Raw genomic sequence first — 27,484 nt, 5'->3', positions numbered from 1 at the left:
TAGTACCAGTGTAAAGTAGCAGAAAGTTTAAGAATGTAAGAAGGTGAATTTTCAGAGATGAAGGTGTTCAAGCATGGTTTGGAAAACAGGCAAGAACTAATCAAGCAAGCTGATCTCATCCTAAATACACATTAATTTATGAGGTGTTAACAGCACAGGGATTAACCTATGAAATAGCTGCTCATTTTATTAAGCAAAAATGATCAAAATGTGCTACTCTCATTATAACAGAAATACGAACTACATCATGCCAAAAGACAACTAAATAATGACTGAAATGGGTTTTATAAGGACAATATGCCTACTAAGTGAGCCAGCCTCTTTGAAATTCAAGATGCTGAATCAGGAACTAAACTTCCAAACTAGTTTCTTCAGCCTTATTAGGAAAACATGGGCAGTTGATGTCTGTTTCTGTTCTATTTCTTCAGCCATTCAATAAGGAAAATTCTATTACACTACTTCTCAAGGGGTATCTTTTGGAGTTGTCCATGTCTTTGAACTGCTAAATATTATGGCTTTCTCTGCTGTGTGTCTATAACCCTCAAAACAATCACTTGCAAATTCCAAGGCACAAAACACAATGAATGCACCCTAGTTTCACTTGCTGGAAATCTCCTAAAAGGTCAGTGGAGTGCATTGTCCAATATTCTAGTATCATTTTCTGAGGACTGGAATTAATTGTACAATTTTCTGTTAAACTTATATAAATGAAAACAAAAAAAAAACTGAACATTTAATTTGAGTTGAGAGTTTAGAAATTCTGCCACCTTCATAAAACCTTTCCTGATCAGTTTCATAAAAGCTGTGTTTCCCTCCTTTGAAATATTCTAGCAATGACTTGTATTATTCATTGGTCAATTTATTTTATACTGCTTCTTGTGACTCTTCAACTTTTCATTCTTAAGTATTATTTTAATATTTAATCATTACATTTCGCCATACTTATGGCTTATTTGGCCAGATTATTAAGCCTCATAAGATTAAAGACTAAGAATTAAATATCTATACAACCTCTCACCCACACCCAGACACCCAGAGCAGAGTTTGGAATATTTCAGTCCCTCCTGATGATTTGTTGATTTGATTTTCCTGATTTCAGCCAAGTTGAAGAACAGTGAATAGCTGCCCCTTATTAGGCACAGGGACTGATCCCCAAGCAACTAGGTCTTACAGAAAATATTCGTGGAGGCCTGAATAAGTCAGCTGCCCATATTTTGTGGACTAACTTTCTTCATAAACTCATCTGACTCTTCCTCCTTTGGCTCTTACTCAGAATAATTTTTCAATATATGTTTTGTGTTATTACATCATATGTGTTTACAAAGCTACAAAATGTTTAAGAAGTTGTCTAAATACTTGAGCAAGGTAAATTAGCTAAATGTTTGACGTTGACTAATTTCTCAAAGGACTGCCCAATTCCACTGTTTTTAAGTCAATAAGCAAGAGAAGAAAAGAAGTTGAAAGTAAAAAGTCAGTTGGCCATGGTTTTCACTTTTCAGTGGACTGTGGTGCCATTAAATGGAAAACCTATAATTCTGACAGTGGTTTATGAAGGAAAATATTTTTATGTATTAAACAGGATCTTACAAGAGTGTTGCTGTGGTATATGGAAAAAGAACTGCAGAAAATTTGGAAAAGGCTCTAAAGACTTTCACTAGCACTCTCTCTTATCCTTCATTAATGTCATGATTTTCTGATTTCACTAAGTTTAACAGGAAACCAACAATTCCTGAAAAAGCTGAGATTTTCATCTTAGCTCTATCACTTTATGAATTTGCTTAACAGCATGGACCATGCAATTTTGTACACATGGGAATATGCCCCAAGTTACAGAGGGTGAAATTTTGACCTAAGCTCCTTACTTCACAGGAGATATCCCACTGCACCTGGTCTACAAATTGATGTTTTTAAAGCCCCTGCCCCCCAAACACATTAACTTTTAAAATTGTAAGGGAGTCATTTCTCTGAGACTTTTTCAGAGAAAAATGCTGATTCTAACAGAGTTGCTTTCAAAAATCTGGATATGATTTCCATAACATTTCAAGGGCAAAATGCCAAATGCTCAGAACTATTAAAGATAGTGTAAATGACCAAGCAGACATACAGAAAATGCTATCGGCTATAAAAGTCATCAACTGGAAAAGTTTCACAATTAACTCTTGTGTTTCCAGAGCTACAAAATTACCTGAATCAGCTTCTTCAATAAATCTGACATTTTTATTTTAAAGGTAATCACAGGGAGAGAGGGGGATAAATGGGCAGAGCACAGAGGATTTTTAGGGTTTGAAACTACTCTCCATGATACTGTCATGGTGGATACATGTCATTGTATATTTGTCCAAACCCATAGGATGTACAACATCTACAGGGAGCCCTAATGTAAACTATGGACTTTGGGTGATGACCATGTGCCCATTTAGTTCATCAATCATAACAAATGTGCCTTTGAGGTGAGGGAATGCGATGGTGGGGGAGGTTGTGCATGTATGGGGGCAGAAGGTGTATAGGAAATCTCTGTACCTTCCTTTCAATTTTGCTGTGAACCTAAAACTACTCTTTTAAAAAGCCATTTTAAAAAAATCACAGTATAATTTTAAAAAAGAGGAGATTGATGATACCCTTGACTTGAAAGATATCCTGTGATCTCTTCAGGTAAGGCATCACCACCTAATAGGCTTCCTCACAGGGTTTCTATTTCCTCATCTATGTGGTGGGCATACTGTGTGAATATTTATCAAGCTTCATATATATGCTTTGTATACTTTCTGATACTCAGATTTTTAAATAAGTGGTATTGATATCAAGCTCAGCATTACTTTATTTCTACAACACATTTAGTTTTACCAAGACATGCAGTATCTTCAAGGTTTATCCATCCATTTCATTTATTAGAGGTTAAAATAGGCCAGAGCTATAAATGTTTTATGTACATATCAATCTGAAAGATGTACCAAATCCTGTATGCTTTGAAATACATATTACATTCATCCAAGGCAGAAATGATCTAGCTATGCTTAATTTAAGCATCTTGTTTTTCTTCCTCTAACTTTTCCATCTTGAAACTACCCACTAGTAGTGTATCTACCCACTAGTATATACTATAGTATATCCTCTTCTAGATAGTGAGCAAGAGAAAAATGAGATCAAAGTAATCTAATATTTTGATAGTATAATGGGTATGCCAAAAGCCTCTCATTACAAAGGAGGTAAAATTACATTTCCCAAAGGGATATCTGGTGAGTATCAATAGGATTCCATGACACATTCTAATGCTCACACGTTTGCATCACCCTTGATGTTACCAAATGAATGTTTGTGTCCTCACAGCTCCAGACTTGAACTTCTAATCCCCAATGAGATGATATTGGGAGGTGGGGCCTTTGAGAGGTGATTAGTCACAATGGGAACCTCATGAATGGGATGAGTGCCCTTTCCAAAAAGGCCCCAGAGAGCTCTCTAGCCCTCTTTCTACCTTGGGAGGATGTGACAAAAGTTAGCCATCTACAAACCAGGAGTGGGCCCTCATTAGACACCAGATTACTGTGCATTAACCTTAGACTTCTCAGCCTCTAGAGCCATATGAAATACATTTCTGTTGTTTATGGGCTGTCAAGTCTATGCTACTTTGTTATAGAAGTCCAAATGAACTAACACACTTGAGAAGTAGTCATAAATAAAATGATGACACCTGCATAGGATCTATTAATAATGGTTTCATATTTGAACATCCAGTCAATTACTCCTAATCTTCCCTTTTTCCTACCCTGTGTGATGTACCAAAGACCTCTCCTCCTTGCTTTGTTCTTTTTGTTTTACTCTAGAGAGAGTATGGCAGGGCTCATCAATCCTTACCATGGTATTTTTTTACTTGCTTTTAGTTTAATTTCTCAGGTTTAATCTACTGGGTACCTGTTATATCATCCCACATGCTTTTCTTGATTCTTATGGGTTAAGAAATCCACCAGGTATCAATCTGAATGAATATTTTTTCTACCCAAGGAATTTGGACTATAAGATTTAGGTCTAATTATAGTAAGTATACATTAAAATGGCAAGTCAGTTGAAATACGTGGGTGTGGATGTGTGAACATGAGAGACAGAGACAGAAAGGGAGAAGGATAGAAAAAGACTCATGACCAGCCTGGGCAACATGGTGAAACACCGTCTCTACAAAAAACACAAAAATTAGCCAGGTATGATGGTGCACATCTGTAGTCCCAGCTACTTGGGAGGCAGAGGTAGGAGGATTGCTTGAGCCCATGAGACAGAGGTTGCAGTGAGCTGAGATTGCGCCACTGCACTTCAGCCTGGACAACAGAGCAAGATCCCGTCTCAACAAAAAAAAAAAAAAAAAAAAAAGAAGAAGAAGAAGAAAAAAAAAAAAAAGAATGGAGAGACAGAGAGAAAGCCAGCCCCGGAATGCTGACCATTCCACACATCTATTACAACCCACCCAACTCCCATTCAGAAGCTATCAACTTTACAGACCATTTTTACTGATATCCAACAAAAACAAATCATATACATATAAAGCTTTTTATGGCTATAAAGCACTTTTACATATATTACCTCATTTGATCATTACAACCACCATCTCATGATGTAGGAGGACACTCGTTAACCTATCAATTCCTTGGGACAGAAATTTTCAGTAAGTGATTAAAAAGAAAAAATAACAGGTATCATGGGAAGCATTGCTATCACCACAGCTAAGAACAATGGATATGTCAAAAACTTCGTTTAGCTGAAAATGTAAAAAGGTACTCAGAATCCTATTTAAACAATTCCACTTTATGTTTTATCTGGTTTTTTAACCTAGGAGATAAAATTGATCAAAATGTTCAGATCAAACTGTTAGTAGGAGTTTCAGAAGATATTTCACAATTTAAAATGTTTTTCTCTTGCTCATGATGTATAATTATGAACCTATGTGAATGGAGACATAATAAGATTGCTCTGAATTATCTAGACTGATTTCATTCCCACCATATTAACAGCTAATGGATTCCTCCATTGTAAATTATTTTTCAAAGCAATAGCAAAAAATTTACTAAATTTTGTGCAAGCAGTTTTTCAATATCTATAAAACTTCTATTTTAAAACATGATCAAAGTTTTTCAGTCTTATGTAATATATTTATTACAAAATGTCATATACTGCATGAAAATTTAAATTGTGATGGATTACTTAAGAGATTAGCAGATTTCAAGTATTAATGGACTAAATTAAAGATCATAACTTTGTCAACACAAAGTGCTTTCCATACATGTGATTAATAACAAAAGAGGCTATTTGAGACTAAATACTTTTACTACCTTCCCTGTGTTAGATTGTGATATCCATATCACAAACATGATAGATATCCTTAATCAGTGGTACTAGAGTTCTCATTAAGTACTCATTAAACTTCTGCACCTTAGGATAACCTTGAGAGGTGCATTAGACACTAATGAGTAAATGCTTTCATTGTATGAGCATAACTCTTATTAATGATAATGGAATTTATATGCATGCAGCGGGCAAAGATAGTAGAGATAAACTATAAAAATAATACCAATTTGAATTTCATATCCCAGTACTCAAATAAAGGATATATTTGTTAATTTGTTCTAATAAAACTGTCTTCAAAAATGCTACGTATGGATAGAAATTAGCTGGGGGAAAAAACCTTTAAGACATTTAAAAATACTTAAATGCTTGGCAATCATGAGTAAAGGTAAAATAATAAATATCTGGATTAGAACAGGAACAATTGTTTTAGAAAAAAATAATAGTTTTAGGTTCTGTAAGATCTTACAGTCAAATTCCTTAATGTATTTTGTTAGCAATACAGTTGATGAATTGATAAAACATCTGTCTTCTGTGCTTTCTGTTTTATTTATTGTTATTGTTGGTTTTTTCTTAATTAAATTATTTCTATGCTCAAAAATGCTTTACTGTATAATTTACTGTACTATTACTATAAGGAAAACAGATATTATATAGGTCAAATAAAACCTTGATTCAGGGATAATAACACCCTGCCTATTTACTTCCTCTTGATTCTGAACACAAGTAGTTAAATTATTTTAACAAGTGACTATCCAAACTAATTTTCAAGTTATTCTGCAGTTGAGACCTCCGAAAACTTCTGACAGACCTACTCATGAGTATAATTATATTCCAAGACTTTCTTCTTGTTGACTAAATTGTCCTGATGTACTTAAATTTAATTTCTTCTTAAATCTTTTTTGGAGATGAGGAAAATAAGGACACCATCTTGGAATAGCAGAATCTTTGATCTCAGGAGATTATCTAGCAAATAGTAGTTGTCTTCTTGCACTCTGCTGGCATTGAGAAACTCAGTAATATGAAGGCAGCCCATTTCAATTGTTAAAACATTCTTACTTATAATTAGCTAAAATCTATTCTGTAGATAATTCTAGGCCCAAAAATCCTCGCTCTTAAAGTCAAATGGAATAGCCTTAATTCCTCTCCCACATAACAGGCCTCAAATTCATGAAGACGTGTTTCTGTGCTGATGTCTCTTTTCTCCATTGAACATTCACTGTACCTTCAACCATTGCTTAAATAAGATAAGGTTCATTACCCACTGACCTCTGGACCTCTCTAGATAGATGTCAGAGAGGTGCTCTCCTGCTTCAATAAGGCAGCTAGAATTAATCGCAGTCTTCCTGCAGTGAGTTCAGTAGTGCTGAGTGCAGAAAGCGTATTATCTTCTGTGAACTGGACACCCTTCTTTCCTCTATTAACACAGCCTAGGATTGCATTAGATCATTTGTCAGTCTCCTCACCTTGGATAACCCTCCATATCTATGGATATATTAACAGGAGGGAATTGAGAGGAACTTTTATCAGACCATCTAGTCTGACCCCCTGAACCTTTAATCAAATAGCAGTGCTTTTATAGCAGGTTATCTGGAAACCTATATAAATGGATCATTAAAAACACTGTTGTGTTGCTTTGGAACCACTAAAAATTGAGAGAGGTGGCTGGTATTCAAACATCCTTTCATTTGTTCCTGTGTTGGTGAATTGAGTATCAATAAGCCACAACCATGTGTCTGGCTGGGACAGAGACATGAAGAACAGAACCCTGAATCTCAGTTCCCAGATGTCTCAGATAAGCTGATCGATAATGACATACTGTGTGCCAGGTACTCTGATGAAGGTGTGTAACAGTGATGTGAGGACAGAGAGGAGGAATGCCCAACCCAGCCCAGGTCAGATGAGGGGTCGTGGAGGCATCGCAGAGAATCCCATTCTGAGCCGGATCTTAAGGGAAAAGCGAGGGTCCTCCTGGCTCCCCTTCTTCAGTGACTACAACAATGGCTTTGTGCTAAGAAATAAATGAATCAAAATTTAAAATAAGACAAAGTTAACAGTTGGATAGTTAATGAATAGATGGATCAGTTAATTAATGAGTTAATTAGATATAAAGAGTACTTCAGTCACGTGCCAGCCACGGAGATGAAAGATTAATGTATTCGTAGAGAGATAAGCAGTTTGGTTAAGCTACAACTATGCTTGTAGAAGAGGAACAAGAAATGGGACGAGAGAAGTAGGTAAGAAGAAAATAATGTGAAGGAACAGGGACTAGATACAGAAGAAACACCTGGTGTTGCTCTTGGAAAAGTCCAGCAAAAAAGAGAAAAGAGGAAGGAAGGCGGGAACATGTTTGAGAGACACCAAGGACTAAGGATACCAGAGGTAGTGACGGAAATATAATTTCTTGGTTTCTCACCTGGGCCACTGTAAGAAAGAAGATTGAATTGACTAACCTTCAGACCAGAGGTAGGGCAGATTTTGGAAGGGAGGGGAGTGACAAATCCAGTTTGCTTTGAATTAAATGTAAGACATAAGGTGGAGCATTGATAAGAGAAATCCGTAAGGAATGGACCACCCATTCCCAGTCTTCAATGAGGAGATGGGACTAAATACGGATCTCTGGGTTACCAGAGGACATACATGATAGTTCACGTCTTTGGGGTGAATGAGATTGCCTGGGGAAAGAGGGAAAGTACCCAGCGTGGAGAGAAAAATGCTAAACATCAAGGCCTGGGCAACTACAAGTATCTAACAGGCTGCCTAAGGAAGAGAAATCCACAAACTAGACTTCGAAAGCATCTCTGAGAAGGGAGGAATTGGATATATTGGTATGTTGAGTAACAAAGGCCAGCTGAGCAGAAGTCAAAAGCAGGAAGGTCGGAATGATTAACGGATCAAAAGTTCTACTATCTTACAGACTTTAATTATAAAATATAAACTTCATTTTCAAAGAATACATTTTTCTAAGAAATCAGCTAAAAGGGCACTTTCTTAATAAAGAATCACTTTTTCTTTGCCATCTTCCTCATTTTAAGGGTCTCCTTTCAGCTACCCCAGTGCTAAAATGTATTTCTAAAACCTTCCAGAAAAGCTGAGGCAGGAGCAGAGGCTGGGTTCAGATATGGGGCCTTGAGATAGAGTTTGCATTTTATTCTCTGTGAAATGGGAAGCTTCAAACCATTCACATTCAGCAGCCCTGGACTGCAATGCCCACATTTTATCAGTAGGTGCTGATATCTAATAAGACATGGTTGCTCAAGACCTCAGTTACAAAGAAACCCGAGGACATGGATGGGTCTGGATAGCTGATGGTTCACCACTGTAAGCTACGGATCTGCTCCCCACACCCCTTTACATTTTTAATGGATTGTTCCCCTAAATCTGTCTATACTTATAGTATAGCATATTCTGTCTTTAGATCATTTTATTGTTATATTGAGAAAATGGAAGCAACAAGAGGAGTTTCCTCATTTTGACACCACCAAGTTCACCAGCCTCTGCATATCTTTGTCTGTCCTCTGCCTTTCCTCTTCAGACACATCAAGTGCCCCAGAGGGAATCAAAACCCACCCTTCACTTAGTGCTCTGTGCCTATCCTCACTCACCTTTGCGAATGCTTTACTTGGTTACTCTCAGGAGTTATCTCATCTCCTATCTCATCTGCATTTTTAATTTAAATTTTATTTGTATAAATGTATGGAGTCTAAGTGTAATTTTGTCACATGTCTGTATTGATAGTGGTGAAGTCAGGGATTTTAGGGCATCCATGATCCGAATAATGTATATCGCACTCATTAAGTAATTTCTCATTATCTACCCACATCCACCCTGAAACTGCTTTGAGTCTTCATCATCTACCATTCCCACTCTATGTCCATGTGAATGTTATTTTGCTCCGACATGTAAGTGAGAACACGAGGTATTTGTCTTTCTGTGTCTGAGTTGTTTTACTTAAAATAATAGTCTTCCATTCCATCCATATTGAGGCAAAAGACTTGATTTCATTTTTTATGGCTGAATAGTATTCTACTGTGTATATATGCTACATTTTCTTTATTCATTCTTCCATTGATGAACATGGGTTGATTCCATAGTTTTCCTATAGTGACTAGTGCTGCAATAAACAGATGAATGCAGGTATCCTTTTAATAGAATGATTTCTTTTCTTTTGGGTATCCAGATATCCAGATTGCCAGATCCTGTGGTCCTCCTAGTTTTAGTTCTTTGAGAAGTCTCCATGCTGTTCTCCATAAAGGTTGTACTAATTTATATTCCCACCAACAGTGTATAAACACTCTCTTTTCTCTGCATCCTCACCAACATCTGTTATTTTTTTCCTGCCTTTTTAGTAATAGCCATTCTGACTGGTATAAGATGATAGCCTCCCACAGTACCAGAACTCTCCCTTTAAAATACAAATGTATGATACACCTCCCACCTTAACAATATTTAATGTACAAGTGTCCTAACTACCATGCAATGCCCCCTTCACAGCGTAACCTCAAGTAAGGGCTGTTTCCACTGTCTCTACGTTCTCGCTTCCCAATTTCATCACTGATTCCAAACAGATTTCTATTTCATCCATCAACTGACCAAATCAAGACTGCCAATGAGCCCCCATTGGACCCTCTTCCACAGCTGTGGTATTCGACTTTCCACATGTACCTAATTCAGTTGACCACTCCTTCCATCTTGGAGCTCTTTCTTCTATTGGTTTCTACAACACTCTCATTATTCCACTTACCTAAGGCTCCTTCTCAGCTTCCCTTGGTTGATTTCTCCTTCCCTCTTCCTCTGATCTCACATTGATATCTAATATGAATTTCACACTCAAATCGCAAATCAGAGTTTGTCATTTCACCTCAAATCCTCACTGGGTCTTCCCCATTTCAGTAAATGGCACCACCATCCGTCCACACAGTTAAAGTCAAAAGCCTGGGAATCTTCCTTACCACCTCCTCCGTTTTCTTCACTCCCTGCCTGCAATCCATCAGCAAATCCCATCAGTGCTACTTCTGAAATATACACGGACCTCACCCACTTCTCCTGTTTCCACTGTTTCCTGTCTGGTCTAAGGGCCATCCTAGTAGTCTGGACATCCCCAGCCACCTGCCAAGCCTCTCTGCCACTGCTTTTACATCCTGTGATCCAGAGTAATCTTTTACTGTTTTCCAAGTGATGTCAGTACCCTGAATAAAACTCTCCAATGGCTTCCCACCTCACACAGAATAAAATCCAGCTCCACGTCAGTGTCCCATACCCAGCCTCCTCTCCTCCTCCAGGTTTTCCAGAATTCCCTGGACTCACCATGCTTCACTTTTGCCACATAAGCCCTTCTGTTCTTGAAGTCACAAGGCACATTCCAGCCTCAGGACCCTTGCACATGCAATCCCTCTTGCTGGAACACCAGTCTTCACAGGCTTGGCTTCTCTTTCCATTCAGGTCTCTACTTAAAGGTCACCATAATTAACAGCTTTCCTAACCACTTTGCCTCAGGTAGAATCGGTTGCCCTCAGCTGTAAGTTGGGTCTCTATCACACCATCCCATTTTCTTCATATCACTTTTTGCTATCTGAAATTAACCTTTTTTAAATTTATGTTTTATACTGTTGTGTGTTTTCCTAAACTAAAATATAAACTCAATGAAACCAGGTACCTGGTCTGTTTTAGTCACTTCTGGGTCCCCCCCAGTGCCTGGTATAATGAAGTGTTTAATAAATAATAAATCAATGATAAACCGGGGATAAATGCTGTCTGATTATGATTTGGGGATTCTTGATACATTGAAATAACATTTATAGAGGTAAGAGATTTTGCCCTTAAATTCTGAAACCCTCGTAACCTGGCTAAGGCATATAACGACCTCTGATTTAAAATTGTAGTTGATCCAGTCTATCATTGTTGGACATTTGGATTAAGCAAACGTGGCACATATACACCATGGAATACTATGCAGCCATAAAAAATGATGAGTTCATGTCCTCTGTAGGGACATGGATGAAATTGGAAATCATCATTCTCAGTAAACTATCGCAAGGACAAAAAACCAAACACTGCATATTCTCACTCATAGGTGGGAATTGAACAATGAGAACACATGGACACAGGAAGGGGAACATCACACTCTGGGGACTGTTGTGGGGTCGGGGGAGGGGGAGGGATAGCTTTAGGAGATATACCTAATGCTAAACGACGAGTTAATGGGTGCAGCACACCAGCATGGCACATGTATACACATGTAACTAACCTGCACATTGTGCACTTGTACCCTAAAACTTAAAGTATAATAATAATAAAAGAAAAAAAAAGAAAAAAAAAGAAAAATATCCCAATAAAAAAATAAATAAATAAAATTGTAGTTGAACTTGCAGGCTGAAGAATTTGTTTTGACATGAAATCTATACAAGGGTGTGTAAACACATTTACATATGATCTCTCCCAGTGACGTTAAATCATTCTTAGAAATTTTAAGCACTATTGGCTATTGTTTTGTCATGGAGGGGTTTCATAAAGAACATTAAAAATAGACTCTAATTTCTCTTTTAAACTAGAAAAAACAAACTTGTGGAAATCACCCAAATATAATACTCCAGCAGGAGACAAGAACACAGGAAAGTTTTAAAACTTGCAATTGTCCACAAGTAAGCACCTAAGAGGCTATTAGCTGCCACCTGGTATCACAACCTCAGTAAGTTTCCAGGCCCACACACTGAGAAACAAAAGGCATTCCGGAGATGTGGCCTTGATCAGAAGAGGTGAGAACAGTTCTTAGTCTTAGCAAGGTGGTCATGGTCATTAGACCGGTATCCTGACCACACCAAGGCTTCCTAAATTCCGGAGATCCCCGGGTTGGTTTGCAAGACCCTCCCTGCCTATGTTTCCATGGAGATTAGAGCTCTTAGGTTAGAATTAGAGGGACTGAGCACTTGCCTCAGGGGAGCAAGTTGCAGATGCCAGGTGGGGTGGTGACAAGGCTTGCGGGGATGCTATGAGCTTTACAGAGGAAAGAGACTGGCGGCCATCACTCAGGCCTCCAGCAAGAAAGAAAGGGGAGCGTGGGGAGCCAATCTGGGGCTAACAAGCAGTATAAACTCCATTTGCCGTAAAAAGAAGTGTGTGGTTTGTCCACACTGCTGCACCAGGGTCAAGGCTGTGTTGAGCAGGAGCACAGAAGCACAGTTAGGAGTGTGGGCGGCTAAGCGCTCAGTGCCTGGACAGATGGCTTCAGGGCTCCACGCTGCTGCCCCTCCCTCATGGCTGCAGATTTCAGGGAGTTGTGTGACCTTTCACCGCTCAGCTTTCTCCTCTGTAAATACACGTGCACACCTGTGGTCACTATTTTCTCTTAGGGTTGCTGGAAAAATTAATATTAATAATCCCATTGTAAAAACGTAATAGAAGACAGCTGTTATTAACAAAAGAGATTAAATTGTAGCTTGTGTGTCTGCTTTCTAGAGTTGTTCTACCCCCATCGTTGCTGTTCAGCCATCATCTCTCAGCCAGTTTGCTTTGAGCACCTCTTTTCTTCCCATCAAACTCAACACTGTTTATCGTGATAGGACTTGGTACTTCTCAAAATTGAAAACAAGACTGTAGTTTATTATTTATATCTGTCTATCCATTGTGCTGTAACCTCCATGAAGGCAGGTGTCCCATTCACCGCCCTATATCCTCACAGCCTCGTTTCGGGTTTGAGCATATTTCTATTTGACTCTTAATCAATATTTGTTGAATGTTGTTCTGAAGTCTGCCTGTCATGTCCATCGTCATAGTGACAAAAGAATATAGAGTGACAGTCAGGGACTCCTTGGTGAGGAACATGCATAAGCATTAGTGTATGAATATTTAAGTCACTTCTCTCAGAGGCAACTTTCCTTACTTCTGAGTGAGACTGTGGAGAAATACTGAGCGGGAGGCCACTTACCCACCTGTTATCCTGCGCCAGATGACTACCCAGGACCCCAATTCTTTCATCTATAAAATGGAAATCAGGGTAGCAAACCCACAGGAATGTTGTGAAGACTAAGCGTTATACAGAAACCACTTTTAAATTTATTTTTAAGCAAGAGTAACCATCTTTAAAACAAATGTGACAGGTAATCCCAAAATATAAAACGGACCAAGTGGAACTTCCGGAGGACAGACTCTCTGCTTGGCTCTTAGCACATCCCCAGGAAACCTCATCAGAAGTTAGAGCTCATGGGACCACAGTGTCAAAACCACTGAGGCTCAGGCTGTCACGCGCTGAACAGGGAACATAACAGACTTGGAACAGACATGCACTCTCTCTCTTCTGGCTTATCTTCTTTGCATTTAGCTGAGGTTGCTTCATAAATAAGTTCTAGCTCTAAGGGCAGGGAGGGGAGGGGTAGGTGACTTTCCCCCAATATGAAATTGAAGTTCTCATCTTAGAGCTATACAAAGTAAACTAGCATCTGTGTTGGCAGTTCTCGAAGTTTTAAGCTGTGGATATTGTGTTAAAACACAGATCCAAGTCATTAAACACGAACAGCAGGCATGAAAAAACATAACTCTTGCATAGCACCGTTTCATATTGTTGTAACCAGAATTATAAAGGTAAAAATGAGTCCCATCTAGGGATAAAGCAAGAATTTTTACTTGACATCAAGAGCATGTGATTGATGCAGGGCCATTTCCCAACAAGAAAGCATCCAACACAAAATATTATTTCATTATCTTTTCCAGCTTTTTTGAGATATAATTTACAAATAAAAGTTGTATATATTTAAGATGTACAACATGTTTTGATATATACATTGTGAAAGGATTACCAGCTTCGAACTAATTAACATATTCATCACCTCACAGAGTTAGTATTTGTTGTATATTATGACAATACCTAAGATCAATATCTTAGCAAATTTCAAGTATTCAATATAGTGTTGTTAACAATAGTCACCATGCTGTACATTAGATCTCCAGAACTCATTCAAAAAAATATTATCTATATAAAAATATTATAACAGCTACAAATGCACTATAAAAGGTATGGGTGAGAGTCTATGGTTTGTTTGTTTGTTTTTAATTTTCCTTCCATTGTAAGGAGATGGGGAGAGAAAACTGGTCCATTGCACTTTTTGGCAACTGAACTCTGTTCTCTGATTGGCGTGTCTTTGCTTCTCTCCTCCCCAGGCAGAGACCACTCATCTCTGCCTGAGGCTCATGTCTCTGGCTAAGCTTCCTGGCTTCTGCTTGTCACTCTCAGCCTGAGCATCTCCTCCAGCCCCTTGGCTTCACCACTTCCCCTCAAGGGACCTTGTCCACTGTGACTCCCTCGAACTCTAGATAAAACGGTTCAGTCCCACATGCACCAGGGCACTAGATATCCTTTGCATGTCTTTATCTTTCAATTTAGCTGATGGCCCTTGGCTCACATTTAATGGAAACTTTCATTCTGCCAGAGGGGATTGCTTTATCTAGCTTTTTTATACAAAAGTTCAGCCATTGAATCGGCTTGGTGGGTGACCTGTGTGGCCCAGCAAGAGTGTCAGGAAGCCATTTTTTCCTTCTCAGTTCATCAGAAGTGTTCCTTGCACCCCCATATAGAATTGCCCCACAGCATACTGGCAGCTCAACATTTGAAGGTGTTTTCTAGGAATGCAGCAAAATGCCCTAAAATGTCCTCATATGAGGCCAAAACGTCCAACCTGAATAAAAACTCATAAATTTACCTGGAACTATATTGCTGTCTCTGGTCCAGTCTCCATGGGAAGACATCCAATACTTACAACCAACAAATTTATGTAATCTTTTGAGTTTCCAAGTCTAAGAAAAAAAGTGGCATAAAGCCAGGTGTAGGGGAAGTCTAACAATGGGGATCACCCACAAGTTGAATGTTAAGCTGGGGAAAATAACAAGTGCTCATCAATTATTTTCTAAAGTTACTCTGGACAAGACCCAAGAGAATACCATTACTCCAGTCCCTGCAATGCCTTTTATGCCAGCCAAGTGCAAACCTGAACAAACAACCCTTCTCTTGCAAGGCAGGCAGGTCTTTAAAGGAATCTGACTGCTGCTGACTGCGCCCCAGTCTGCTTTTATCAGAAGATCAAAGGAGCTGGATGGGCAGCCTCGTTCCCAACAGGCTGTTTCCACTGTCTGCTGCAGAGAGCAATGCCCCCTGGGGTTAATACACTGCATAAGAGACAGAGTGAAAACTGACCAGTGACCACCAAGGGGGATGCTGGGGCCTCCATCAGCCACACCACCTGAGGAGCCCCACATCACATCAGAGAGACTGAGAGACAGAGCCTGGCCAGCCCCTTCAATTGTGTTCCTGGTGCCTGGGAGTCCATTGAGAAGCATCAAGCTGGCCTGAGCTTCCTTTAACCTCAAGAACAAAGACCAGTGTGAGTGGGGATCAGAAAAAGAGTGAAAGGAGAAAGGGACAAATTAGAACAAAATGCCAGGGTGATAAAGGGAACAGAAGCAACATGCACCCAACTGTTTGAAGTCAAGGGCTCCCGAGGAGAAGGCAGGTTCTCCTTCCCTTTGCAAGGTCACTAGTCACAAGCATGCGACCACAGGGTGGCCTCAGGCAGCCCTGAGATCTCCTTTTCCCTCGCAGTTAGGTGAGCATAGGATGTGGCAGCTGACTCAAGCAGAAGCAAGGAGTCTCTGCCAGGGGTTTGGGATTTGAAAGCAAAACAGAGAAATCTACACTCCCTTTGGACGCCAGGATCTATGGCATGTGGTATAATGAGAGATAAAGGTCACAGTTCTAAGCACTCTGAGTGCAGGACCTGTTGGGTTAGAGTGGCAGGGCACCTTCCACCCACCCATCAGGAAAGCACAGAGAACTGCCGCGCAGATAAAAATGAGGCAGGTGCAGCCAGGCACGGTGGCGCAGCTGGGCACGGTGGCTCACGCCTGTAATCCCAACACTTTAGGAGGCTGAGGCGGGCAGATCACGAGGTCAGGAGATCGAGACTATCCTGGCTAACACGGTGAAACCCCATCTCTACTAAAAATACAAAAATTAGCCAGGCATGGTGGTGGACGTCTGTAATCCCAGCCACTTGGGAGGCTGAGGCAGGAAAATCGCTTGAACCTGGGAGGTGGAGTTTGCAGTGAGCCGAGATCAGGCCACTGCACTCCAGCCTGGTGACAGAGTGAGGGTCCATCAAAAAAAAAAAAAAAAAAAAAAAAAAAAAAAAAAAAAAGGCAGGTGCACAGGGCTCAGGTGCCCAGACCAAATAAATGTCTTCATGCGCAACCTTGCCAGAGAATAGTCCCACTCTCCTAGATCATTTAATTTTTCTTCTATTTCATAACCAACTGGAAGTCTGCCCCATCATTGAACTTTAAGCAGAAACTACCATTCATTCATTCATTCATCCAACAATATTTACCCAACAAAACACTGTTCCAGCTCTTAGACAAAACTGAACAACAACAAAAATTTAGCCTTTGTGAAACTAACATTCTAGTGGGGACTGATTAGGAATAATCAAGACAATATAGAAAGTAACTTACATAGCTTGCTACAATGATGGAAGAAAACCAGGCTGCTCTGCCTATGGGATAGCCCAGCTCTATCTATAGAGCAGCAGGAAAAAAAATTATTCAGGATAAAAGGAATCCTAGAGAGAGAGTGCTGCAATTTTAAATGAGTAGTCAAAGTAGGCCTTTCTCAAATGAGGTAAGATTGTAAGGAAGTAAGGGAAGAGCCATGTGGATATGTAGAGAAAAGGATTCCCATCAGCTAAAACAGCCAGCACAAAGGCCCTGAGGCAGAAATGTGCACAATCTGTTTGAGAAACAGTGAGGAGGCCAGTTTGGCCAAGGCAATGTGAGGGAGAGGGAGGGTGATGGATGGAAGTTCTGATGATCAGAGATGAATGGGGCACTCATTGTTTCTAAAGGAGTAACGCAGGTATGCCAGTGCAACATGCATCCTGCATTTTTGCAGTTTCTGACTATGTGTATTCTCCACGAAAGTCAGTTCACCATGTCCAACCACAGAAATGAAAGCCCCCATGTCTTCCTGTCTACCCCATCATACCTAGAGGACAAGACACCTTCCCTGACTCAGTCCCAAGGCATTAAAGTAAGATGAATAGCAGAATGGATTTCTTTCATTGCAGGGATACCAACAATGATGTCCTGCAGTCCGGGGGGTGGGGGTGGCGGGGGGAGGCCTTCCCAGGCTCTTTCTTGGAAAATACTGATTATGCTCCCTGACTTCCAAAACCAGGGTCAGGTATTTTTTGGCCACTATCATAATAATTTATTCAGGCAAAAACCATTTATGAATCTTTAAACTATTGGGTAAAGGTTGAAGAAGAATAAGGTATTTGCAATGTCTCTAAATAGCTCCCAACAAATTATTTACTAATCACAAAAAGGGAAATAGTAACTTTACAGTGGCGAAACCTGGCAAAAATCCACAGTAAGCAGGTGATCAAAGTTAACATCATAGATAATGGGACACTAGTCTGTCCCCCTTATCAGACCGAAATTGTTGAGAATAAAGTCAAAGTCTTTTTCCAGATTCTTTAGTGACACTTGTCATAGCAAAGGTTGAAGAAACCTGGCATCTGTTGGATGCCAGATATGTACTCATAGTTCTCTGCCACGTGGTCTTTTTTTACACTTTACACAGGAAGAAAACAATGGTCAGAGAGAGAAAGAAACTTTTCAGTGGTTATACGTGAATAATTTACAGGGTCTAAATTTGAACCTAGAGTTTCCTGACTCCAAAGTCCAAGTTCTTTTCCCTTTCTTACACAGCTTTCAGTCTGAAATCTAATCATGCAACACTGGAATTGATTAATCATGTGACAGAGATTTCTTTTTCACAAGATTAAAGAACAGAAAATTTTGCATAGGCAGGAATCACAAACTTGACTGCTAATCGTTGTTCCGTTAATACGCAAAATAAGCCAATTCAGGGAGCTGCAAGAAAATGGTGCGTGGTCAGGGCTAGTCAGACTTGAAGAATGAATGACACATCTCAACAGGGCAGCTGCCTTCAGGTCCAATCCATTGTTGGCATTAGCAGTGAGAACCCAAGATTGCCAGATCGTCTGATGTTTCCTAAGAAGAAGGAAATCTGAATGTGTGTGAATTTTTAAACATTGGCAGCTAATTTTTAAAAAGTGAAACACTCAGCTGGCTTAACTAAACACACCATGCTTGGCCCGAAGTCGCCAGTTTACAATCTCCGGCACAGACTACTGTTCTTACGAGCCTTCACATTGCCCGCGCTGGTCCTGTCTTCTCAAATGGTGTTGGTGTGAGTGATTCACTATAGGTACCCACCCAGGATTGCTGCCATCTTTAGAAACTCAGCAGACTAAGTTGAGCTGAAATGAAGTTAAAGTGTAATAAGTTATTGCTGGTATTTCACAACTGATTATCTGGGAATGAGAAGGAGGAATGAATTTGGAACTGAACTCTTTAGTCTTAATTTTCAGTCCTACTGATTGCCACCACCTACTAGGAGTCATGTGATTTTGATGTAGCCACTCCCCATGTGGGCCCTTGAAGTGAAAATACTGCTGAGAAATAACAATATATGCCTCAGAAATATGCATTCCAGGTATTGTAATGCTGTGAGCGTATTTTAAAGTGGCAAGTAAAGTAAAAAATGAGTACAATTTTCTAAAACTTATTTGCACTGAGAAGAAAGAACATGATGCTTTCTTCACTCATTTATTAAGGAAATACAGCATGGACTCTTTCACCAGGCTGCAAGGTTCATGCCCAGGTGCTGTCACTTAGCATCTATGACCTTCAGCAAGTTATTGAACCTGCACCTCACTTCCCTCCTCTCTAATATGTGCAGAGTAATAGTGTCTACCTCTTTAGTCAGAGTTCTCCTCAGAGACGTTATTAATAGCATATAGAGAGAAAGATATAAGAAGATCTTTATTAGGAGAATTGGCTCACTAGATTATGGAGACGAAGTCCCCCGATACACCATCTGCAAGCTGGAGAACCAGGGAAAATGGTGTGGCTCACTGCAAGTCTGAGGGCCTCAGAACCAAGGAAGCATATGGCGTAACTCTCAGTCCAAGAGCCCAGGGGGCCAGTGATGCAGATCCCGAAGTCTGAAGGCAGAGAGCCTGGGGTTCTTACATCAAAGGACAGGAGAAGAAAGGTTTCCCGTCTCTGGAAGTGAGAGAAAGAATTCACCCTTCTCCCACCCTTTTGTGCCATCGGGCCTCCAGCCTTTTAGTCCAATATATTTCAATTGGATGGTGTCTGCCCACACTGAAGGCCAGGCTTCTCACTCACCCACCAACTCAAATGCCAGTACCCTCCAGAAACACCTTCACAGACACATTTGGAGCAACCCAATTATTCTAACCAATTGACAAACCACCTGGGTTTTCTCTTTCAGCAGAAGAGGGACAGGCTCAGTGCTTACTATAGCACTGAGAATAATTAATATATATATTAATAATTAATATTTTACCAGCTATCTGGGTATCCCTTAATCCAATCAAGTTGACAATCAAAGTCAATCATCACACTACTTGAGAGTGTTGGAAGTTTTAGGCGAAGAGTTAATGGCACAAAAGAATTATGTTTTATGTGTTATCTATTAAGTTTATAAGAAATAAATTATTAAAAATAATGTAAGAAAATAACTACAATTATGGCCATAAAATTAACAAGTCTTAATTTGATAGGGCAGCAATCAGCTTTCTACATGTTTCTCTTAAATATAATAATTTGTCAAGAATCTCTTCAGCAGCAATTGATTGACGATAGCTACCAAAGTCATTATGATTCTGCATAATTTTAAAGCAGCTATTTTTTACAGATACTCAGAATGAAATAATAAAAATTAGAAGGTGATGGAAATAGTTATAGATACTTAAATTGAGCATTTTTCTGAGCATAAAAAGTTGATGTAATCATGACTGTACAAAGGTGACATAAAATATCAATTCAGGAAAAGGATGATAAAAACTTTTTAAAAAACATTTTGTCATACACCTTACAGAACTGCTAAATTGCCTTTCCATTCTCAATAACATGAGTCAAAGGCCTCAAGCCGGTATAAAAAATGTGAAACAATCCATTGCAGGAGCAGCCCCTGATAGGAGAAAACAGGATTTCCAAATCAATTTGTCATGATCCAATATGGATTAAGCAGTTTATTTGTTTTGACATTTCTCATTTGCTAAGTGCCAGCATGCCAAAGTAATCTTTCTGTGATACAGACACCAACCAGAACATTTATTATTATTTGTTTAGGGGATTTATAGCTCCTTTCCCTCCAGAGAAGTCATTTGAAAGCAGAAATATTTGGAAATTGGAACTGCATGTGGTTTCACCTGATAATAGTTTAATCTCATCACCTCCCCACTGCAATGGAAAACCATGCTCTACAACCTTGGAAAAGGGGTGAAAGACCTTCCAGATTTATGTAGCAAACACAACCACCCCACCTTAGACTTGAACATCTACCCCTCACAGAAAGTAACAGTAATGTGTATTCCGGAATCTTTTTAGTCCAATATATTTCAATTGCTTTTCATTTGTGTTACTGCGAAAGTAGGGTTGGGTGGAGACTTACAAACTCTTAATAGAGACTATTAAATAGAGATTATTAAATAGAGACTATTAAAAACACAAGAGATAAGATAAGGTAGTGGAATTATTCTTGATTTGGAGTCAGACCAACTTGAGTTTGAATCCTAGTACTTCATTTATTAACGATTAGTTTACATTAAGCAAGTTACATAACCTCTCCAAGCTTCAGTTTTCTCAACTGTAAAACAGTGCTAATATTCTCTTCATTGGATTATGGTGACGCTTAAATCAGATAATAGGAATAAATTGCCTAGTGTAGGGCTTGGCCCACGGTACCCCATTAAATGTGTGCCATTCCCTCCAGCACTCCGTACTTTCCCTAGACTCTCACTTTGTGTTTTACAGGAGAGGGAGAGGGTGGATGCAAAAGGAAGTGAACAGACATCTTCCTCCAGCAGACTTCACATCACTTAGAGCAACTCATGGAGGCTTCATTCTCTAAAACATCTTCAGCCCACGTTAGGGCAGGACTGCGAATAAACAGAACTAACTCCAGTTCTGTGTACTAAAGCTTAGCAGAAGGTGTAATTCATAAAAGAATATAAGAAAGAGAACAGGGAGGAAGCAGAGCAAAATGAGCAGAGCGGTAAAAGGATTTTACCTTGACACAGTGATGATAGAACTCTTAACCAGAGAGCTAGGAATGTCATCAGAGAACAGCCATTTCCAGCATCCCACACCCTACTCTATTGGAATGACACCTCTTGGTTTAAGCAACAGCTTACACAAACTATTGCCATGTTTACTTTCATGTATTTATATCCCTTTGGAACATTATGTATATCAATTATGTGTTGAGTGCATTATCTTAGGTGCATGTTAGAATTATTATTTATAGAGTGTGACACTGAAAAGGAGGGACTAACAAGACCCAGCTAAAATCTGTGTTTCCAGCTTCCAGAAAGTAAACTAAGTGAATTAAGTCTATGTCCACATAAAAGCTAATCTCTGCTTGGCAAACAGAGGGTGAAATATAACCTAGAACTCTCCCAAATCCAAAGCATTGCCACTGCCTAACAAATCTGAAGGATGAGAGCAACATTGTTAGGGAGAGCGTGAGTGCCTAGCACTGAGCTGACCATTTTCTATGCACAACCTTGATTAGTTCTCACGGCAACACAGTGAGGCAATTGCTATCACTATACCTCTTAAGATCAGGAAACCAACCCTTGTAGGTTATTGGACCATGCCAACACTAAAAACAGGAGCCTAGAAGCCAAAGATTTTCTAGTTCTTAAACCTGTACTCTTAAGTGAACTGCCTTCATATCAACCTGTATCCTGCTGAATAGACATATAGTGGGTTATAGTGGGTCTCACATATTCCCACAGCAAGACCCATGCTTGGAAGATTCAGGCTTGGAACATAAATGGGTAAGGAACATAAGAGATGGGCTTGGAACATAAGAGATGAGATCAAGTCTGAAATAAATATCGAAAAGAATTCTAAGACAAGTTATTGGCCAAAAAATTCCTGTAACATAAGTTTATTGGACTCATAAATGAAAACAAAAACCAAAAGAAGGGAACTTGAGGGGCAGCTACAAAATAGGGGCTAATAACAAGCGTTTCAGAAAAAGGATTACAGTCACGAACCAAAACAGGACACCTAAAAGAGTGATGCAGGCAGTAGGATGAGCCGAAGACAAATTCGAAAGTTGGGAGAAGTTTCAAGCTAGACCACATCTGCAGTGCAGGCTCTGTTTAAAGTGAAGCATGAGGTGGTTGACAATTGAATTTCACGATCCCAAATATCCCCTGGTTCTTTCAAGGCACATAACTCAATAGCCAGGAGAAATTATTCCTGCCATTGGGGGAAAATCTGTGCCCTGCTGTTATTCCCGCCCAGGAAATTCAGATCCTCCATGTTCTCTGATTCTGTGCACAGTGAAGTCCGGGTTCAACACTCCTGGCTGAAAAAGAGATTGGAAAAGTGTGTTTCTGGTATTTTTGCCTCTAGGCTAGGAATTTGGCTCTCCTCCACAAAATCTCATCATGGCGGGGGAATCGGCTATGCACAGTCAGGGAAATAAAATGCTGGACACTTAAAAGGAATAATAAAAGTCCATTGCTGAATTATTTCCATTTCTTCCGTTAACTATGACCTCAAAACACTACACAGGCAGTCCTATAAAGCCCTCCTTACCCCATCTCAAAACTTCAGAAAATTGCAAGATTTCAGGCTACAAGCTTAAGTAGAAAGGATAAATTGCTTCCCAAGCCTATCTTGCCCGTAAGCTTGTCTTTGTTGCATCTGATGAAATCTCAATTCCCAGACCTACCAGCTTCCTTCCCAGAGTGGTTGGAAATGTCTCAAACCATAAAGTTGTTTTGGAATTAAACATTCCTAAAGAAATTGCTGAACTAAATATATTTCAAGGTTATACCACCTTCAAACCTGTGCCCCTGAATCACCCACTGGGCCACGTTGCTAATCTCAGTTACTTAAACTGATGAGGATCAAGGACACTCTGCCCCACAGGACTACTGGAATCTTCTTGGACATTCTCAATCCTGGGGAGCTCAGTGTATTGCAGTAGGTCATTTGTACCTAGCTAGCCTCATTCAACAGCATCTTTTAAATATGGGCATAGCTACGTTTTAGCACCATGAAAAACTGTGGTTTAAAAAACTGTGCTGTGATTTAAAAGTAAATCTTGATTAAGACTGCCTAGTGTTAAACTCTAGACCACCACTTACTAGAGGTATGAGCTTAGGCAAATTATTTTACCTCTCTGAACCTTAGTTTTCTTATCTGTAAATTAGGAATGTTAAAAGTCTCTGTCTTGTAAAGTTTTTGAGAGGATTAAAACAGTAATACATAATGATATACACAGAAGCACCTAAGTGGTTTCTGACATGTTTAATTCCTTGGCAATCCTATTAGCAACCTTTTTATGACAAAATTGAGGCTTAAGAAGATTACATAAACTGTCCAAGATTATACAGCTATTATGCGAAGAAGCGATTTCTCTAAATTCATTCCAAAGAGTTGGCTAAGAACTCTGATGAGTTATGAAAAAGAAAATGAAAACAAAGAGCAGAGTATATCATAGACAAGGGATCAAGAGATCTAAGCCCCAGTTTTCATGTTTCTAAAATGGCTGGGTTGGGTTTGATTTCCAGGTTAAGATGGCATTTGTGTAGCAATTCCTGATTTTCTCCAAATTGCCCCACGAAAATAGCAAAGAAGACATAAAAAAAATTAATTGTGTGATATTCCAGGAAATTAAGGATAATAGCAAACCATTGATAGAGTGTGGGAGGGATTTCCAGTACATAGAGAATAGATGGAGATAGACTTACCAACAAAACTACTGCCCTGCATTTATGTTGCTCTCTGAGATAGAGCAGTACATCCTGCTCAGATGATGCCTTCTACCCACTGCCTCCCACCGGCTGGGAGTTAGAGGACCTGCATTTTTTTTTCTTTTTTTTTCTTTTTTTTTTTTTTGTGATGGAGTCTTGCTCTGTCACCCCGGCTGGAGTGCAATGGCACGATCTTGGCTCACTGCAACCTCTGCCTCCTGGGTTCAAGTGACTCTCCTGCCTCAGCCTCCCGAGTAGCTGGGATTACAGGTGCCCTCCAACAAGCCCAGCTGATTTTTGTATTTTTAGTAGAGTCGGGGTTTCACCAGTTTGGCCAGGCTGGTCTCGAACTCCTGACCTCAGGTGATCCACCCACCTCGGCCTCCCAAAGTGCTGGGATTACAGGCATGAGCCATCGTGCCTGGCCAAGACATACAATTTTTTTAAGCGCATCCATTCCCAGCCACCTTGACTCACTTTACCATTCAGGTACTATTGTAGAGTTGTAAAAGTTAGCTCCTCCATGTGGCCACCACCACCATGCTATTCACCATCTGCATAGCCCTTTAACAGGCATTCTGAAATATCTAGAATTTCTAAAGCTTAATGACCAAGAAAACAGTATAATTTGTGGAAATAAGTGCAGGGCAACCAAGTGAGAACAAGCAAAGACTTCAGAACTTGCTATACCAAGGGAGGCAGCAAACATCACTTGCGTTTTGGCAGTGACTCAAAGGCAGGCAGAAGAGAGAGAAAGCTTGAGAGTAGGAAAAAGGTAGGAGCTCAGATGTGCCCTGATTGGAGGCTACTGGCCCAAGGAAGATGGAGAGGGGCGATCTAGAAGTAGGGCATCTTCCGTGATTGCTTTGGGGAACGTGTGGTCTTCTCTAGGTGTTCATAAGGTGGAAGCAGGGACAAAAATTAGAGAAACTGCCAGTTATTAATCAAGTTCTGGCCATTTGGAGCTGATGATTATTTACAGGGGATTTTGTTTGGTTTCCTGAACTGGTTCCTGGAGGTAGTGATCTGACTTCCTTCAAGTCAGACTTATAGATAATAGGCTGGCTTCCTGAGCTGGTTACTGTAGACAGTGGGTTGACTTTCTGGGCTTGTTGCTCTAGATCTGTTTTTACATATAGTCTGGTGATTGCCCGTTTCTAGTCTCTCAATTACATTTTGGGATATGCACGTGAAGGCAGAAACAAAGAAAACCGTGTTACCAGAATATGCCAGAAATACTCATTTTTAAATATAAATACCTAGGATTAAAAAAGAATCATGGATACCCACAAGTGATGTGGGGATAGAACTTATCAATCTCAGAGTCAGAGGCAAAGTTCTTAAGCCACGGGATAAAAGAAGAGTTTATCTAAGTCTGGAAGAACTTTACTGGATAAATCCTGCTTTCAAGATCCACACTCTGTTTTTGTCCTGACACAGGTTTTCAGTAAGCACCTAAGTGGAAAGTAAGAGCAGCCAAAGGAAGACTTTGTATTCTATCTGCTGGCAAATGCTAAAAAAAAAAGACCAATCCTTCTGAATCAAAGGATAAGAAACAATAATTCCTTAATTTCCTTATGAACGTTTATGCGACATCATAAAAATGTAGAGTATCAACTATCCTAAAGATTTTAAGGAATCCTATCTCTGAAAATTACTTGCTACATGTAAAATAAGAATTTGTAGGTAAATATTTGCCTTTTTCTCAAAGATATACAAGAAATTATAGATGCCATATTTTAAAAAAGTATGCTGCCCTAAAAACTGATCAATATAAGACAAAAAGATGAAAGTCTGAGATTTAATCTGACATTGGAAAACGTTGTGACCTTCTCTTAAACTTCAAAAGTAGAATTAAAATCCCAAGGTAGCATCATTAAAAGAATCTACATCTGTTTAGGTCCTACTCAAGGAAAAATTAAAGAAGTTATCTCAAAATGCAAAGGAAAAATAAAAATACTAGGAGTAAATGATAAAACGAAGAGCAAAGTAACAAAGGGAGCAAAAGACACTACAATATATGTATACTTAAATGAAATGAAAAAATTAACTTCATTCTTAGATAAAAAGGGTTTCAAAAACAGAATATAAAACTTGAAAATAGGACAAATTTCAAAAATCAAGAAAAAAAACTCTGTTTTTCAACAATAGAAGATACATCACATTGACCTTATATTTCTTCATCATCAGAATAGATTTCAGAAGAAAATAGAGCAATGTCCACATAGGTGAATAAGAAATCAAAGACTTCCCTACATCAAACTAGTTGTTAATTCACAAATGGGAAGGAAAAGGATTTTTTTTCCAGATATATAAGAAAACTGAAAAAATAATTTTCATGTATATTGCCTGAAAAAAGACTTCAGAATATACTCGAGATGACCAAAAATGTAATTAACATTAAAGAGCCAAAAATATGAAGTACATAACCTAAAGAAAAAAGGCTGAACACAGAATAAAATTAAACAAGTATAGTAGTTACATATCTAAGTGATTTTTTGCAAATAAGATAAAATCACCATCATTTTTTTTGAGACAGGGTCTCACTCTGTTGCCCAGGCTGCAGTGCAGTGGCACAATCACAGCTCACTGCAAACTCCACCTCCCAGACTGAAGCAATTCTCCTGCCTCAGCTTCCTGAGTAGCTGGGACCACAGGTGTGCACCACCATGCCTGGCTAATTTCAATTTAAAGTGTTTAAATTAAATTATCCTTTAAATAATAGAGTAAAATTTTTTTTTCAAAAAAGTCTGTAGTTTACTAACAATTTTATATATCAATAAGATTCAGATTTATTTTTTAAATGATAAAAATGTAAAAGTTCACTAAAGTTTGCTAAAAATACGCTGAGATTAGTTTACATAGGGCAGCGTCAGAAGTTATGATACAGTTGTTCATTGGTAATTAGAAAAATTTGGATTGCACTGTGTTTTTTAAAAACTTCAAAGGTAATTGCCAGTGGAGTTAAAAACAGGATGCACACCTGTTTTCCAAATCACTACAGAACAAAAAAACAAGATTCAAGAATCTGCAAAGAATAAAAATAGCTAATATTTATTTAACTCTCATTTTATGCCAGGTACTATATATGTTTGCTTCTCTTTTTTTCATTTATTTCTTAAGACCATTTTATGAAGTAGATATTATTATTTGCCACATTTTTCAGAAATGACATTGAAGATAAAAAAAAATCAGTAAATTTTTTCCAATTCTGTGAAGAAAGTCATTGGTAGCTTGATGGGGATGGCATTGAATCTGTAAATTACCTTGGGCAGTAT

The sequence above is a fragment of the Pan troglodytes genome, chromosome 14, assembly GCF_028858775.2.
Source record: "Pan troglodytes isolate AG18354 chromosome 14, NHGRI_mPanTro3-v2.0_pri, whole genome shotgun sequence".
Lineage (NCBI taxonomy): Eukaryota > Metazoa > Chordata > Mammalia > Primates > Hominidae > Pan > Pan troglodytes.
Note: the sequence above shows the minus strand (reverse complement) of the source record.